Source organism: Arachis duranensis, chromosome 9, assembly GCF_000817695.3.
Source record: "Arachis duranensis cultivar V14167 chromosome 9, aradu.V14167.gnm2.J7QH, whole genome shotgun sequence".
NCBI classification, from domain to species: Eukaryota; Viridiplantae; Streptophyta; class Magnoliopsida; order Fabales; family Fabaceae; genus Arachis; species Arachis duranensis.
In genome coordinates, this window is record NC_029780.3 from 86,849,814 (window position 1) to 86,861,979 (window position 12,166).

At 37.5% G+C, this 12,166-nt stretch overlaps 1 non-coding gene across 1 annotated transcript; it reads left to right on the forward strand.

Annotated features, from left to right (window-relative positions):
• Positions 1 to 10,985: 10,985 nt before the first annotated feature.
• Positions 10,986 to 11,093, forward strand: LOC127742099 (small nucleolar RNA R71). Its single transcript, XR_008003286.1, has one exon. It is a non-coding gene; the product is annotated as a small nucleolar RNA R71 (small nucleolar RNA).
• The last annotated feature ends 1,073 nt before the right edge of the window (positions 11,094 to 12,166 follow it).

A 12,166-nucleotide genomic window follows, 5' to 3' on the forward strand; every position in this document is an offset into this window, starting at 1 on the left:
CCGCGTGTTGAAGAAAAAGACGCGGCAAACACAAGAACGCGACGAGATACTGCTATGGGAAAAAAGACGCAGCGGTGTGCCATGGCGATGCGAAAAGAAACACGGCAGTGTGTTGAAGAAGTAGAAGCTACAAACACGAAGAAAGTGGCAGGATGCAGCGGCGTGCCATGGCAGTCTTCTTCTTCAGCTGCCATGGCGGAAGGGGACGAAGCAGCGTATTGAAGAAGGAGAAGCAGCGAACACGAAAAAGAAGGTTGCCGAAAACGTTGCCGGAGCTCTCCGCCATCATCGTAGCTTTTTTTTACGGCCACATTAGCGTGACGTCATCTTTTCATGGTTTGGTGATTTTGTCAAATTTTAAAATCTTTTAGGGGCTATTTTGTTAATAACAAAAATCAAGTACCATTTTATTAGTGTCAGAATCTTTCGGGTGTCGATTTGGTATTTACCTCTTTATTTTTTTACGAAAGATATTTTTTTAGCAGACAAAAATAATTTTATATTTAGATAGATTTTTAAACAGAATTTTTAAGAATTAAAAATATTTTTTATTTTTGCTTTTTTTAAAAGCAAGATATTATTAACTTTTAGAAAAAACAAATAATTTGCTTTTATAATGAAAGTACTTTTTCTAAAAAATGTATCCAAATAGGTTTTAAATTGGATAAAAGTAATTTATTTTTTAAGAAAAGTACTTTTTTTTTCGCTCAAAAAAGCCAATCCAAATTAATACTAAATCGGTTCTCGAATCACTCTAATTAGTAATTACTGGTTTATTAGTTTAACTGGTTTAATTGTGACAATTGAGAATAATTATTTTATAATAAAATAACAAATAAAATATAAACAAATACACTAAACTATAATTATAGTTTAATATAAATTTTAAAATATTACCTAAATTAAAACATTACATCAACTATAATACTATAATCTCATCTAAATACAAACTCAAAAATTAAATAAAAAAAAATCAAACATAAAATACTAATATCAAAGTTTGTCTCCAATGATCAAAATTCACGAGACATAAACTAAAAACAAAACAGCAATTCGATGTCAAGAACAATAAATTATATTCAGTGATACTGTCATCTAATCAATAATATAATTTAATTAACAGCAACTCAATAATAAAAACAATGAATTGAAATTAACAATATAAATTAAAATCAAAACAACAATAATAAGATCAAGATAAAAAATAACAAATATCAAATTAACAAATTATCAAAATATCAAAAACAACACAATAACTTAACAATTACAATTTATATGGATTAAGTTATTATGTGTACACATCTTCATACACAAAATGAATTTATAACTATAAGCACTTCATCAAAATCCACATATATAGATCACAACTTTACAATTTGATTATTAATAATCCCCAAACAATTTTGTTTAAGTACTAAAAGAAAAAAATGGGGTAATAAGTACCAAGTCTTCATTAAGGATATAACAAGCAAGCTCTTCATCCTAGCCATCATGCAAGTTCTTGTCTTTGACTAAATCTCCAACATCGATGTGGCAAAGCTCTGTGGCTTCAGCTAGAGCTGTACATGTCATAGATTTTTCTGTCCTCAGGGTACCGCTCACCAAAATGTTTGGCCTCTTCCTCCTATGTTTCTTTTCACCATCACTACAACTTAAAAACATGCACCAAAATAAGAAATTCAATTGGAAAACACTGTTCCAGTTCATGTCACATGCATTGTTACATTTCAAAGTGCTTTAGCCAATTAAAACTCAACAGGGGGATCCAAATATTTTAACAACTAATATTAAATCATTAATTATTCTAACAAAAAAAACCCACGCAATCATGCATAGTAAAATAGCAAAATGCATGAAATTCAAAAATTGTAGAACAAAACCAAATATATAATTGGTCACAAAAAAATAAAATAAAAAGTAACAAAAATTTATAAAAATCCAACAACTAAGCACAAATAACAAAAACCAACATCACAACCAGTAAGAGTTTTTGAGAATGGTCAAAGAGAAATGGAGAGGACTAAGAGAGGTGCAATTTACAAACAAATTGAAAGTCTCGATAGTTCCTCTGAGAAAATGACATAAAGACAACTTTAGCGAAATGAATAAAAAAATCATGAAGTTTGAGGAAGAGATGAAGAAGATTGATGATATGGCGGGGGATGGGGTTTATGATGGAACAGTGGAGGATAGAAGACAGGTGTTTGTGGCCTGCTGTGAGAAATGGTAAGTAAGGAAAAAACTACATTGGAAGCAGATGTCCCGCTCTAAACATGCGATGGACATTGATAAGAACACGAGGTACTTTCACAACTTAGCTTTTGCGAGAAGGAGGAACAATAGGATTGATGCGCTACTCATTAATGGAAGACTGGTAAGGAACCAAGCTAGAATTAAGATTGCAATTAAAGACTTTTATAAGAGATTATATCTTCAGGAAGAGTCTCCTGTGGTGGGGTTCAGGAACGGCCTGGTGGAAAGGATTAGTAATGAGGATACTTTGGCGTTGGAGGTACAACCGTCTCCAGAGGAGGTTAGAGAAGCAGTATGAGATTGTGAGTCATTTAAAGCTCCAAGAAGTGATGGGTACAATATGAACTTCATTAAGAGGTGTGGTGCATGGAATTGTGATACGCACTTTTCACAACTCCGATGTCACTAACCAGCAAGTGCACTGGGTCGTCCAAGTAATACCTTACGTGAGTAAGGGTTGATCCCACGGAGATTGCTGGCTTGAAGCAAGTTGTGGTTATCTTGTAACTCTTAGTCAGGATATTAATAATAATTCTCAGTTTTGATTGCAAAAGGTAAAAGAGCATGAAATAAATACTTGTTATGCAGTAATGGAGAATAGGTTGGAGTTTTGGAGATGCTCTGTCTTCTGAATCTCTGCCTTCCTACTGTCTTCTTCTTCACGCATGCAAGATTCTTTCCATGGCAAGCTGTATGTTGGTGGATCACCGTTTTCAATGGCTACCATCCGTCCTCTCAGTGAAAAAGATCCATGTACATGGCTAATCATCTGTCGGTTCTCATTTGTGTTGGAATAAGATCCATTGATCCTTTTACACACTGTCATTGCCCTCAACAGTCATGAGTTTGAAGCTCGTCACAGTCATCCCTTCCCGGATCCTACTCAGAATACCATAGACAAGGTTTAGACTTTCCGGATCTCAAGAATGCTGCCAATTGATTCTAGCTTATACCACGAAGACTCTGATCTCACGGATTTGAATTCTCTGTTGTCAGGAGAGGCAATCAAACTCGTGAACCCGAAACCCAAGAGATATACACTCAATCTAAGGTAGAACGGAAGTGGTTGTCAGGCACACGTTCATAAGTTGAGAATGGTGATGAGTGTCACGGATCATCACATTCGTCACGGTTAAGTACAAGTGAATATCTTAGAACAGGAACAAGCATGATTGAATAGAAAACAAAAGTAATTGCATTAACTCATCGAGACACAGCAGAGCTCCTCACCCCCAACCATGGAGTTTAGAGACTCATGGCGTAGAAGATACAAATTCAGATGTGAAAAATGTCATGAGGTCCTGAAAACAATATCTAAAAATAGTTTTTATACTAAACTAATAACCTAGGTTTACAGAAAATGGGTAAACTAAGATAGATAGTGCAGAAATCTACTTCTGGGGCCCACTTGGTGTATGCTTGGACTGAGCATTGAAGCTTCCATGTGTAAAAACATTTTTTTGGAGTTGAACGCCAGGTTGCTGCCTGTTTCTGGCGTTTAACTCCAGCTTTTATGCCAGTTCTGGCGTTTAACGCCAGAATAGTGTAAAAAGCTGGCGTTAAACGCCTTTTTGCGTGATCTCATCTTAGGCAAAGTATGAACTATTATATATTGCTGGAAATCCCTGGATGTCTACTTTCCAATGCAATTGAGATCGTGCCAATTGGGCTTCTGTAGCTCCAGAAAATCCATTTCAAGTGCAGAGAGGTCAGAATCCAACAGCATCTGCAGTCCTTTTTCAGCCTCTGAATCAGATTTTTGCTCAGGTCCCTTAATTTTAGCCAGAAAATATCTAAAATCACAGAAAAACACACAAACTTATAGTAAAGTCCAGAATGTGATTTTTGCATAAAAACTAATAAAAACATAATAAAAAGTGAATAAAATATACTAAAAACTACCTAAAAACAATGCCAAAAAGCGTATAAATTATCCGCTCATCACAACACCAAACTTAAATTGTTGCTTTCTCCAAGCAACTGAAAACAAAATAGGATAAAAAAAGAAGAGAGTATACTATAAATTCCACAATATCAATGAAGCTTAGTTCTAATTAGATGAGCGGGGCTTGTAGCTTTTTGCTTCTGAACAGTTTTGGCATCTCACTTTTTTCTTTGAAGTTCAGAATGATTGGCATCTATATGAACTCAGAATTAAAATAGTCTTATTGATTCTCTTAGTTTATTATGTTGATTCTTGAACACAGCTACTTTATGAGTCTTGGCCGTGGCCCTAAGCACTTTGTTTTCCAGTATTATCACCGGATACATAAATGCCACAGACACATAACTAGGTGAACCTTTTCAGATTGTGACTTAGCTTTGCTGAAGTCCCAGTTAGAGGTGTCCAGAGTTCTTACGCACACTCTTTTTGCTTTGGATCATAACTTTAACCACTCAGTCTCAAGCTTTTCACTTGTACCTTCATTCCACAAGCACATGATTAGGGACAGCTTGATTTAGCCGCTTAGGCCTGGATTTTATTTCCTTGGGCCCTCCTATCCATCAATGCTTAAAGCCTTGGATCCTTTTTACCCTTGCCTTTTGGTTTTAAGTGCTATTGGCTTTTTCTGCTTGCTTTGATAGAGATACTTATGTAATTCATTGGTGGGAATTTCAGATAAGCGCATGAAGATACTGTGTTCCTTCTGAATCTCTGCTTTTCTACTGCTTTCATCCAATCATTCTTACTCCTTTCCATGGCAAGCTGTATGTTCGGGTTTCACCGGCGTCAATGGCTACCTCCCATCCTCTCAGTGAAAATGGTCCAAATGTGCTGTCACCGCACGGCTAATCATCTGTCGGTTCTCGATCATGTTGGAATAGGATCCATTGATCCTTTTGCGTCTGTCACTACGCCCAACACTCGCGAGTTTGAAGCTCGTCACAGTCATCCCATCTCAGATCCTACTCGGAATACCACAAACAAGGTTTAGACTTTTCATATCTTAGGAATGGCTGCCAATAATTCTAGCTTATACCACGAAGATTCTGATTAAGGAATCCAAGAGATGCACACTCTAGCTCTCGCTTGTAGAACGGAAGTGGTTGTCAAACACGCGTTCATAAGGACGGATGATGATGAGTGTCATGGATCATCACATCTATCAGGTTGAAGTACGAGTGATATCTTAGAATAAGAATAAGCTTGAATTAAATAGAAGAATAATAGTAATTGCATTAATACTCGAGGAACAGCAGAGCTCCACACCTTAATCTATGGTGTGTAGAAACTCTACCGTTGAAAATACATAAGTAATGGTCCAGGCATGGCCGAATGGCCAGCCCCCATGAAGGTCTAAAATTGCATACACTGATTAAAGATCCATCCAAAGACCAATGGTCTAAGAGACCCGGTCAAAAAAGACAGACCTAGTACAATAGTAAAAAGTTCTATTTATACTAAACTAGCTACTAGGGTTTACAGAAATAAGTCTAAGTGCAGAAATCCACTTCTGGGGCCCACTTTGGTGTGTGCTTGGGCTGAGCTTGAGCTTTACACGTGCAGAGGCTTCTCTTGGGGTTAAGTGCCAAGTTGTAACGTATTTTTGGCGTTTAACTCTGGTTTGTGACGTGTTTTTGACATTTTACTCCAGAATGCAGCATGAAACTGGCGTTGAACGCCAGTTTGCGTCATTTAAACTCAAACAAAGTATGAACTATTATATATTTCTGGAAAGCCCTGGATGTCTTCTTTCCAACGCAATTGAGAGCACAACATTTGGAGTTCTTTAGCTCTAGAAAATCTATTTCGAGTGTAGGGAGGTCAGAATCCAACAGCATCAGCAGTCCTTTTTCAGCTTGAATAAGATTTTCGCTCAGGTCCCTCAATTTCAGCCAGAAAATACCTGAAATCACAGAAAAATACACAAAATCATAGTAAATTCCATAAATGTGAATTTTGCATAAAAACTAATAAAAACATCCCTAAAAGTAGCTAGATCCTACTAAAAACTACCTAAAAACAATGCCAAAAAGCGTATAAATTATCCGCTCATCACAACACCAAACTTTAATTGTTGCTTGTCCCCAAGAAACTAAAAATCCAATAGGATAAAAAGAAGAGAATATACTATAAATCTCAAAATATCAATGAATATTAGTTCTAATTAGATGAGCGGGACTTGTAACTTTTTGCTTCTGAACAGTTTTGACATCTCACTTCATCCTTTGAAGTTTAGAATGATTGGCATCTATAGGAACTTAGAGTTCAGATAGTGTTATTGATTCTCCTAGTTAAGTAAGTTGATTCTTGAACACAGCTACTTTTATGAGTCTTTGCCGTGGCCCTAAGCACTTTATTTTCCAGTATTACCACCGGATACATAAATGCCACAAAGACATGACTGGGTGAACCTTTTCAGATTGTGACTCAACTTTGCTAAAGTCCACAGTTAAAGGTGTCCAAAGCTCTTAAGCACACTCTTTTTGTTTTGGATCACGACTTTAACCACTCAGTCTCAAGCTTTTTACTTGGACCTTTATGCTACAAGCACATGGTTAGGGACAGCTTGATTTAGCCGCTTAGGCCTGGATTTTATTTCCTTGGGCCCTCCTATCCATTGATGCTCAAAGCTTTGGATCCTTTTTCCCCTTGCCTTTTGGTTTTAAGGGCTATTGGCTTTTTCTACTTGCCTTTTCTTTTTTTTATATTTTTTTTGCCATTTTTTTTGCAAGCTTTTGTTATTCACTGCTTTTTCTTGCTTCAAGAATCAATTTTATGATTTTTCAGATCATCAATAACATTTCTCTTTTTCATCATTCTTTCAAGAGCCAACAATTTTAACATTCAAAAACAACAAGATCAAAAATATGCACTGTTTAAGCATTCATTCAGAAAACAAAAGGTATTGTCACCACATCAATATAATTAAACTAATTTCAAGGATGAATTCGAAACTCATGTATTTCTTGTTTTTTTGTATTAAAAACATTTTTCATTTAAGAAAGGTGAAGGATTCATGGAATTATTCATAGCCTTAAGACATAGACACTAGACACTAATGATCATGTAGTAAAGACACAAACATAGGCAAACATGAAGCTCAAAAACCGAAAAACAGAGAGACAAGAACAAGGAAGTTAAGGAATGAGTCCACCTTAGTGATGGTGGCACCTTCTTCTTGAAGGACCAATGGTGTTCTTGAGCTCCTCTATGTCTCTTTCTTGCCTTTGTTGCTCCTCCCTCATAGCTCTTTGATCTTCTCTAATCTCATTGAGAATGATGGAGTGCTCTTGGTGTTCCACCCTTAATTATTTCATGTCATAACTCAATCCTTCTAGAGAAGTGTTGAGTTGTTCCCAATAGTTGTTTAGAGGAAAATGCATCCCTTGAGGCATCTCAGGGATTTCTTGATGATGAGCTTCCTCATGTGTCTCTTGAGATCCATGAATGGACTCTCTTGTTTGTTCCATCCCCTTCTTAGTGATGGGCTTGTCCTCTTCAATGAGGATGTCTCCTTCTATAACAACTCTAGCTAAGTTGCATAGATGGCAAATGAGATGAGGAAAAGCTAGCCTTGCCAAGGTGGAGGGCTTTTTGGCTACTTTGTAGAGTTCTAGAGGGATGACTTCATGAACTTCTACTTCTTCTCCAATCATGATGCTATGGATCATGACTGCCCGATCCACAGTCACTTTAGATCGGTTGCTAGTAGGGATGATGGAGCGTTAGATGAACTCTAACCATCCTCTAGCCACAGGCTTAAGGTCCAGTCTTCTCAATTGAACCGGCTTGCCTTTTGAGTCTTTTTTCCATTGAGCTCCTTCCACACATATGTCCATGAGGACTTGGTCCAACCTTTGATCAAAGTTGACCCTTCTAGTGTAGGGGCGTGCGTCTTCTTGCATCATAGGCAAGTTGAACGCCAACCTTACGTTCTTCGGACTGAAATCTAAGTATTTCCTCCGAACCATTGTAAGCCAATTCTTTGGGTTTGGGTTCATGCTTTGATCATGGTTCCTAGTGATCCATGCATTTGCATAGAACTCTTGAACCATTAAGATTCCGACTTGTTAAATGGGGTTGGTAAGAACTTCCCAACCTCTTCTTTGGATCTCATGTCGGATCTCCGGATACTCATTTTTCTTGAGCATGAAAGGGACCTCGGGGATCACCTTCTTCTTGGCCATAACTTCATAAAAGTGGTCTTGATGGACCTTTGAGATGAATATCTCCATCTCCCATGACTCGGAGTTGGAAGCTTTTGTCTTCCCTTTCTTCTTTCTAGAGGTTTCTCCGGCCTTAGGTACCATAAATGGTTATGGAAAAACAAAAAAGCTATGATTTTACCACACCAAACTTAGAATGTTGCTTGTCCTCGAGCAAAAGAAGAAATAATAGAAGAAGAAGAAGAAGATATGGAAGAGAGAGAGAGGTGTGGGTTTCGGCCAAGAGGGAAAAGAGAGGGTAGTGATGTGTGAAAATAAAGAAGGATGGAGGGGTTTATATAGTGGAAGGAGAAAGGTTAGGGTTCGGTCATTTAGGGTGGGTTTGGGTGGGAAAGAGATTTTAAATTTGAAGGTAGGTGGGGTTTATGGGGAAGAGTGGATAGATGTGAATGGTGAAGAGGTGATGGGGAAGAGTGATTGAGGTGATTGGTGAATGATGTTTGGGGAAGAGTGTTATGAAAAAGGTGTGAGAGAGAGGGAGAAGGTAAGTGGGGATCCTGTGGGGTCCACAGATCCTGAGGTGTCAAGGATTTCTCATCCCTGCACCCTTTAGGTGTGTAAAATGCCCTCTGTATGCAATCCTGACGTTTAACGCCAAACTGATGCTTGTTTCTGGCGTTAAACACCCAAATGTAGCTTGTTTCTGGCATTTAACGCCAGCCTGATGCTTGTTTCTGGCGTTAAACGCCACCTTGGTGCTTGTTTCTGGCGTTAAACGCTAGACAGATGCTTGTTTCTGGCGTTTAAATGCCAGACAGCTCTTCCTCCAGGGTGTGCTTTTTCTTCTGCTATTTTTGATTCTATTTTTAATTTTTGCAATTGTTTTGTGACTCCACATGATCATAAACCTAATAAAACATAGAAGAACAATAGAAATATAGATAAATAAAAATTGGGTTGCCTCCCAATAAGCGCTTCTTTAATGTCAATAGCTTGACAGTGAGCTCTCATAGAGCTTCACAGATGTTTAGAGCATTGATGGAACCTCCCAACACCAAACTTAGAGTTTGATTGTAGGGGCTTTGTTTGACTCTGTATTGAGAGAAGCTTATCGTGCCTCTTTTCCATGTTTACAGAAGGATAACCTTGAGCTTTAAACACAAGGTAGTCCCCATTCAATTGAAGGACTAGTTCACCTCTGTCAACATCAATCACAGCTTTTGCTATGGCTAGGAAGGGTCTTCCAAGAATGATGGATTCATTCTCATCCTTCCCAGTGTCTAAGATTATGAAATTAGCAGGGATGTAAAGGCCTTTAACCTTTACCAACACGTCTTCTACCAATCCATAAACTTATTTTATTGACTTGTCTGCCATCTTTAATGAGATTCTTGCAGCTTGTACCTCAAGGATCCCCAGTTTTTCCATTACAGAGAGTGGCATAAGATTTATACCTGATCCCAGGTCACATAGAGCCTTCTCAGAGGTCATGGTACCTATGGTACAGGATATTAAGAATTTACCAGGATCTTGTTTCTTTTGAGGTAGAGTTTGCTGAACCCATGTATCTAGTTCACTAATGAGCAAGGGAGGTTCACCTTTCCAAGTCTCATTACCAAACAACTTGGCATTCAGCTTCATGATGGCCCCTAGATATTGAGCAACTTGCTCTTCAGAGGAAGAATAGTTCTCAGAGCTCATGAATGGCAGAAGGAAGTTTAATGGAATCTCTATGGTCTCTATATGAGCCTCATATTCCTTTAGGTCCCTAATAGGGAACTCCCTTCTGTCTGGAGGACGTCCCATGAGGTCTTCCTCATTGGGATTCACGTCCTCCCCTTCCTCTTTGGATTTGGCCATATTGATAATATCAATGGCCTTGCACTCTCTTTTTGGATTCTCTTCTGTATTGTTTGGGAGAGTACTAGGAGGTGTTTCAGTGATTTTCTTACTCATCTGACCCACTTGTGCCTCCAAATTTCTAATGGAGGACCTTGTTTCACTCATGAAACTTAAAGTGTCCTTAAATAGATTAGAGACTATGTTTGCTAAGCTAGAGGGGCTCTGCTCAGAATTCTCTGTTTGTTGCTGAGAAGATGATGGAAAAGGCTTGCTATTGCTAAACCTGTTTTTTCCACCATTATTAAAGCCTTGTTGAGGCTTTTGTTGATCCTTCCATGAGAAATTTGGATGATTTCTTCATGAGGAATTATAGGTGTTTCCATAGGGTTCACCCATGTAATTCACCTCTGCCATTGCAGGGTTCTCAGGATCATAAGCTTCTTCTTCAGAAGATGCCTCTTTAGTGCTGTTGATGCATTTTGCCATCCATTCAGACTCTGAGAAATCATGTTGACTTGCTGAGTCAACATTTTGTTCTGAGCCAATATGGCATTTAGAGTATCAATTTCAAGAACTCCCTTCTTCTGAGGCATCCCATTACTCACAGGATTCCTCTCAGAGGTGTACATGAATTGGTTATTTGCAATTATGTCAATGAGTTCTTGAGTTTCTGCAGGCATTTTCTTTAGGTGAATGGATCCACCTGCATAATGGTTCAGTGACATCTTGGAGAACTCAGATAAACCATCATAGAATATATCCAAAATGGTCCACTCTGAAAGCATGTCAGAAGGACACTTTTTGGTCAACTGCTTGTATCTTTTCCAAGCTTCATAGAGGGATTCACCATCTTTTTGTTTGAAGGTCTGAACATCCACTCTAAGCTTGCTCAGCTTTTGAGGAGGAAAGAACTTGGCCAAGAAGGCCATGACCAGCTTATCCCAAGAGTCCAGGCTATCTTTAGGTTGTGAGTCCAACCATGTTTTAGCTCTGTCTCTTACAGCAAAAGGGAAAAGTATGAGCCTGTAGACTTTAGGATCTACTCCATTAGTCTTAACTGTATCACAGATCTACAAGAACTCAGTTAAAAACTGATAGAGATCTTCTGATGGAAGTCCATGAAACTTGTAGTTCTGTTGTATTAGAGAAACTAATTGAGACTTCAGCTCAAAATTGTTGCTCCAATGGCAGGGATTGAGATGCTTCTTCCATAAAAATTGGAAGTAGGTATAGTATAATCACCAAGCATCCTCCTTGAGCCTCCACCATTGTTATTGGGTTCGGTCATGTCTTCTTTTTCGAGATTCTCTGTAAGGTTTTCTCTGGATTGTTGTGCTTTAGCTTCTCTTAGCTTCTTCTCCAGAGTCCCTTCAGGTTCAGGATCTGCTTCAACAAGAATGTCCTTGTCCTTGCTCCTGCTCATATGAAAAAGAAGAAAACAGAAAAGAAAGTGGAATCCTCTATATCACAGTATAGAGATTCCTTTATGTGAGTAGAAGAAGAAAAGAATAGAAGAAAGAGGAGAAAAATTCGAACGCAGAAGAGAAGAGAGGGTTCGAATTTTAAGATGAAGAGAAGTGTTAGTAAATGAATAAATAAATAGAGGAATATGAGAGGGAGAGAATTTCGAAAATTATTTTTGAAAATAGTTAGTGATTTTCAATTGAGAGAAGAAATACAATTAAAATTAAAATTTGAAACAATTAGTTAACTAAAAGAATTTTGAAAAAGAGGAAGGAATTTTCAAAAATTAGAGAGAGAAAAGTAGTTAGGTAGTTTTGAAAAAGATAAGAAACAAACAAAAAGTCAATTAGTTAGTTGAAAAAGATTTGAAAATCAATTTTGAAAAAATAAGAAGTTAGAAAAGATTTTGAAATTGATTTTGAAAAAAGATATGATTTAAAAAAGATATTTTGAAAAGATATGATTGAAAAAGATATTTTGGAAAAGATTTGATTTT